The following is a 6,000-nucleotide window of genomic DNA, read 5'->3' as shown; positions in this document are numbered from 1 at the left end:
CTGAGTTGGAGGCCCACCCAATCTACATAGAGAGTTCGAAGCCAACATTAAAGGCAGTGTCCCACAGAGCTAAGATTGATCTTAAACTCTTGGTCCTTCTCCCCCACCTCCCACGTGCTGCCATGACAGGGAGCTACGCCAGCTCTCAGCCGTACATTTTTACTGAGGATCTGTGGCCTACAAAGCAGTCACCATCGATCTGATCTGAAAAATGTAAGCCTCTGCTGTTCAGTGGGTGTCAATGTTCTGTTGTTCTAAAGAGACGCCTTAGCCACGGAGGCAACTCTTTTAAAGGAAAGCATTTCATTGGGGCTGCCTATACTTTCAGGGGTTTGGTCCATTATTGGCTTGGCAGGGAGCACGGCAGCACACAGTCAGGGAGCACGGCAGCACACAGTCAGGAGCACGGCAGCACACAGTCAGGGAGCACAGCAGCACACAGTCAGGGAGCACACTCAGGCAGCACACAGTCAGGGAGCAAGGCAGCACACAGAAGGAACTGAGAGCTCTACATTTGGATTCACAGGCAGCAGGTAGGAGGAACAAAAAGACCCTGGAGTTGGCATGAGCTTTTGAAACTCAGAACCAAAACACTTCCTCCAAAAAAAAAAAAAAAAAAAAAAAAGACCACAAGTAGGGCCGGAGAGATGGCTCAGTGGTTAAGAGCACTGACTGCTCTTCCAGAGGTCCTGAGTTCAAATCCCAGCAACCACATGGTGGCTCACAACCATCTGTAGTGAGATTCAGTGCCCTCTTCTGGCCTATGAACCAAAGTAACTGCCTTTTCTTCTCTTCCCCTCCCCCCATCCTTCCTCCTTCCCTCTTTTCTTCCTATTTTTGAGATGGGAGGGTGCATTTAATCCATGCTGGTCTTGAGCTTGACATACAGCTTGACAATCTTGAACTCCTTTTCTTCCTGCCTCTGTAAGACTGGTTTTCTGTGGAGCTGGGCCAAGTTCGAGACGTTGTGCTTGTAGGCTGCGCTGCATCCAAGCGCTTTTGGTTGCATGTCCACTGTCATGGAAGACGACACTGGACTGTATTTGGAAAATGCGTAACGAAATGGGCAGTGGTGGAGCGCCTTTGATCCCAGCACTTTGATCAGGAGGCAGGGGCCTCTGGGTTTGCAGCCAGCCTTGTCTGTTGAGTGGGTTCCTGGATAGCTAGGGCTACTTAGAGAACCCCTGTCTTGAATAACCAAAGGCGAGGGGTTTCTTCAGTGATCTTGTTACCGGAGCAATAATGGGCCACTGATATAAAACCGAGTCTATTTCCTTCTGGCCTGGATGGAGGCTACATGACACCCCGTTGGGCCCATCAGTCACCTGACCAAGGAACTACATCTTGGGAAAATGGGTCCTTCATCACTTTTATAAGAACAGACTTCTCTCCGGAATTCCTGCTCCAGAGCCACCAAGGGGCCGTATTTGAGTCTGTGAGCCTTTCTAAAGCCTGACTCAAAAGGACGCAGCTTTTGCTTTTTCTCCTCCTCCATCTCTTTCAGATGCTGGCCAGAGCCAAGGATGTGTCACCTCTGGTCATTGGTGCCATTTCAGACTTTTCTTTTTACCGGTTCTGAACAGCATGGTGCTTTCTCCTCTGCATCTCTTCCTCCTCTAAGCAGCTTCTGTCTACACTTCACACTGCAGCTGTCTTCAGACACACCAGAAGAGGGCATCTAATCCCATTGCAGATGGTTGTGAGCCACCATGTGGCTGCTGGGAATTGAACTCAGGACCTCTGGAAGAGTAGTCAATGCTCCTAACCGCTACGCCCTCTCTTCAGCCTGGGTTTTTCTTTTAAACTCTAATAAAAAGCACTGTCAAAGATTTCTTTTCAGTCAATTCATAAATTATTATTATTATTATTATTATTATTATTATTATTATTATTATTATTATTATTAACAAGACCAAGAACACAGAGCTAAGTTCTCAACTTCTCTGGTAGCATGTAGCAACTCCACCAAGACTCCTCAGAATTTCCAGTAACATTCTCAGCAGGAAGAACCAAGTAACTCCTCATATGTTGAGCTTCTCGATCCCGAGTATCATGGCAGATGTATGACTTCATCCAGATGTCCTGTGGACTTAGGGTGGGGCTTATCAGGAGCCAATGTGCTTGGCACTCAGACAGCCCTTGGAGGGAGCAGGTGACCCCCAGCACTCTGAAACATCAAGCTGCATGCAAACAAAAGTATTCAATCGTACGCCCCCCCCCCCCCCCCCGTGCTTCAGTGAACCAGGAAAGAGGGAGGCGGGGCTCACACCTGCAGTCCCAGCCCTCAGGAGGCAGCTGGAGAAGGATCACTGCAAATATGAGGCCAACCTGAGCTACGTAATGATCTAGGGTTAGCCCAGGCTATATAGACCTGAGTCTCAAAAGAAGGAAACTGGGCTGTACCTCAGCAGGAGAGCACTTGGCCTGCATTACTGGAAGAAAGGGTGTGAGGAGGTTCATCTATTACCCCCAAAAAGCTTGACTTTTAAAAGTACATGCTGTTCCTGCCAAGGACCTGGGTTCAGATCCCAGAACTGGCATCAGGCAGTTTGCAACCAGGTGTGACTCCAGACTGTGGGGCTCAGATACCTACTGTAGTCCTTGGGTACCTCCAGAGCACACCCAGACACAGATATAGGCATCATCAAAAGTAACCTAACTTCTTTTCTAAAGAGAACAGATGGAGGACCAGGAGGAGGAGGAAGGGGACAGGAGAGATGGCTGGGTGTGGTGGTGCATGCCTGTAACCCCAGTGACCTTTGACGAGGTGAAGCTGGAAGGCACACCTGTGTGTTTGAGGCTGCCCTGGGTTACACAGTCAGACTCTTTTTTAAAACAGAGGTGGGGGTGGGAGTGGCCTGGAGAGTGAGGGGGGAACAGGTCTGAATCTTTCAGGCACACGAACTACCAACAAGTTTTAGTTTCCTCCCTTCTGTCTGCCCACAAGCCGAGGGCTCTGTCTTGGGTCCCATCAAAGCCATGGGAATGGTCTCAGGGCGTCCTAGAGTCTAAGAATGAGAACTTCCAGAAGCCCAGCCTAACCCTGGGATTTACCATATGAGAGGTCAGAGTTCATTTGCACAGACAGATCCCAGAGAAGCCCAGCTTCCACGGAGGCCTCATACTGAGAAAACAAATACGGGGGACAGCAAAAGCTACCCTCCCTCCTCTCCCAGCCTCCATATTATTGGAGATGTGGGACCGCCAGGCAGGTCTACTCTCTGATTGAAATTACCCAAGGACAGGGGGTGATGAAGTGGCCTGAACACCGACGCTGCAGAGACAGAGATCCGTTCTCCAATCCAACTAGGAGGCTAATGATTTTCTGTCACTTCGGAAAACCATTGCCTCTTTGCTGAAATGAAAATGAAGTTCAAATTGTGTCGTGTTGTGTGTGCTGTGCCGTGTGTGTTGTGTGTGTGCTGTGTATGCTGTGTTGTGTGTGCTGTGCTGTGTGTGCTGTGTGTGTGTGCTGTGTATGCTGTGTTGTGTGTGCTGTGCTGTGCTGTGTGTGCTGTGCTGTGTGTGCTGTGCTGTGTGTGTGTTGTGTGTGCTGTGCCGTGTGTGTTGTGTGTGTGCTGTGTATGCTGTGTGTGCTGTGTGTGTGTGCTGTGTTGTGTGTGCTGTGCTGTGTTGTGTGTGCTGTGCTGTGTTGTGTGTGCTGTGCCGTATGTGTTGTGTGAGCTGTGTGTGCTGTGTGTGCTATGCTGTGTGTGCTGTGCTGTGTGTGCTGTGTTGTGTGTGCTGTGCTGTGCTGTGTGTGCTGTGCTGTGTATGCTGTGTTGTGTGTGCTGTGCTGTGTGTGCTATGCTGTGTGTGCTGTGCTGTGTGTGCTGTGTTGTGTGTGCTGTGCTGTGCTGTGTGTGCTGTGCTGTGTTGTGTGTGCTGTGCTGTGTTGTGTGTGCTGTGTGTGCTGTGCTGTGTTGTGTGTGCTGTGCTGTGCTGTGTGTGCTATGTTGTGTGTGCTGTGCTGTGCTGTGTGTGCTGTGCTGTGCTGTGTGTGCTGTGTTGTGTGTGCTGTGTGTGCTGTGCTGTGTGTGCTATGTTGTGTGTGCTGTGCTGTGTTGTGTGTGCTGTGTGTGCTATGTTGTGTGTGCTGTGCTGTGTTGTGTGTGCTGTGCTGTGTTGTGTGTGCTGTGCTGTGTTGTGTGTGCTGTGTGTGCTGTGCTGTGCTAGCTCAGACTCTTAGGAGGAGAGTCAATCCCCCACCCTGCTGTTCTCCCACTTCTACAGAAGAGCAGAACCTGCTCACCAGCTAGTTAGTATCACCACTAGTGTGTAGAACATTCCCTAGACGGCCGGTGCAGTGACCACAGAGAAGGAAGTGGCCTTCAGGACCGGCCAGGTGAAGAGTTTTTACCTCTGAGAGGCCCTGGACACTTTTTCCCTAAACACAATATTTGATTTTTGTGATTCTTTCAACATAGAACCGAGCGCCCAAGTGGGCACAGGAATGTGGAAATTTATTGTTTAATAAAATGGCTATGTTCTTGAACAAGGTATAAGCAAGTATTACAGAAGCTTGACCTGTGGGGTGTGTGTGTGTGTGTGTATGTGTGTGTGTGTGTGTGTGTGTGTGTGTGTTTGTTCATGCCTGCCTGCCTGAGACTTTGATCCTCAGCTCTGTCATCTACAAAACAAGGACAATAATGGCGTGCAGCTCTGAGAGCCAGGATGAAGATCTGAGGCTCATAAAACTCAGTCCCATCCTGAGGAGGCTTCCCAACCCTCCACTCCCGCCAGCAGAACCAGGGCCTTGATTAGCATAAGCACCCACCTGGAGCATTAGACAAAGAGCAGCCTGGGTCCTCGGCAAACAGAGTAGTTAATAATGAGGGAGTTCCTGGGTGAGGACCTACTGTGAGTCCTCAGTTCCCCTTCAGCAGCAGCAAGTCAAAAGTAGAAACAAGTAAATACTAGGTGTTGGGAATAGGAAAACAAAGGTTTTGTAGAACAGAGGTGGAGAGATGGCTCAGCAGTTAAGTGCACTGATTGCTCTTCCAGAGGTCCTGAGTTGAATTCCATGGTGGCTCACAACCATCTGTAATGGGATCTGATGCCCTCTTCTGGTGTGTCTGAAGACAGCTGCAGTGAACTCACATAAAGTAAACAAATCTTAAAAGATGGAGATGAGACAGGATAAACCAAGATAAAACATCTTACAGAGGCTCGCCGTGAGGAGCACTGTGGTAAACTGGAGCTCACAAGGGCAGCAGCCGAGGTGGATGAGGAAGAGCTCAGATTCTGAGACATTCCGGAGAACTGAAGGATAGAAACAGTGTGTGCCCAGGAGCAAGGCGTGCAAAGGCCCCGAGGCAGAAAGAGAGAGAGAAAACCCGGGAGTTAGGACAGGGAGGCCCACGGGCAGGAGTTAAGCAGTTAAGTCTGGGTTTCCCTGACTCAGCTAGCTACTGCTTCCTCTTTTCCTCCTGCGTCACCTTTCACAGGCTGTAATTCACCCCTGTGTCACATATACTTTTACCCTCCCCCTGAGAGAATGTGTGGGGCTTTCATCTAAAACTGGTCCTGCACAGAGCAAGGAGCATGCAATGCAATAAACAGCCCAGCCTCCTTGAAGGAGGGTTTTTCAGCTGTATTTCAAGCTGGAAGCTGCCAGGCTCCGTCTGAGAGTTGAGTGGCATTTCCACCCTTACCTTATGCTTGGGATGGATTCCAATGAGAGGGACGCAGAAGATAGAAAGGAGGCAGGTGTCCTCCTGACACCAGATGAGAGCTTCCCAAACCAGTGAACATCAACTCCTCGGACGTGAGCAAAGTGCAGAGAGGAGAGTGCCTGCCTGTGGCATCTGAGGGGAACCAGAAAGGAGCCAGCGCAGCCATCGCGACCTAGAACGGAGATGTTTGTGTCTGGTGCACAGACGAGAGCCATGCGCCTCTGAGGAGCTCCGTGCCAAAGCCACTCTCTAGAGTATGTGGTTCATCCTCTTATTCCTCAGCCTGCCCAACATGGGAAGAGCTCATTAATCTTGTTGAGATTAT

The sequence above is a fragment of the Micromys minutus genome, assembly GCF_963924665.1.
Source record: "Micromys minutus genome assembly, chromosome: 26".
Lineage (NCBI taxonomy): Eukaryota > Metazoa > Chordata > Mammalia > Rodentia > Muridae > Micromys > Micromys minutus.
Note: the sequence above shows the minus strand (reverse complement) of the source record.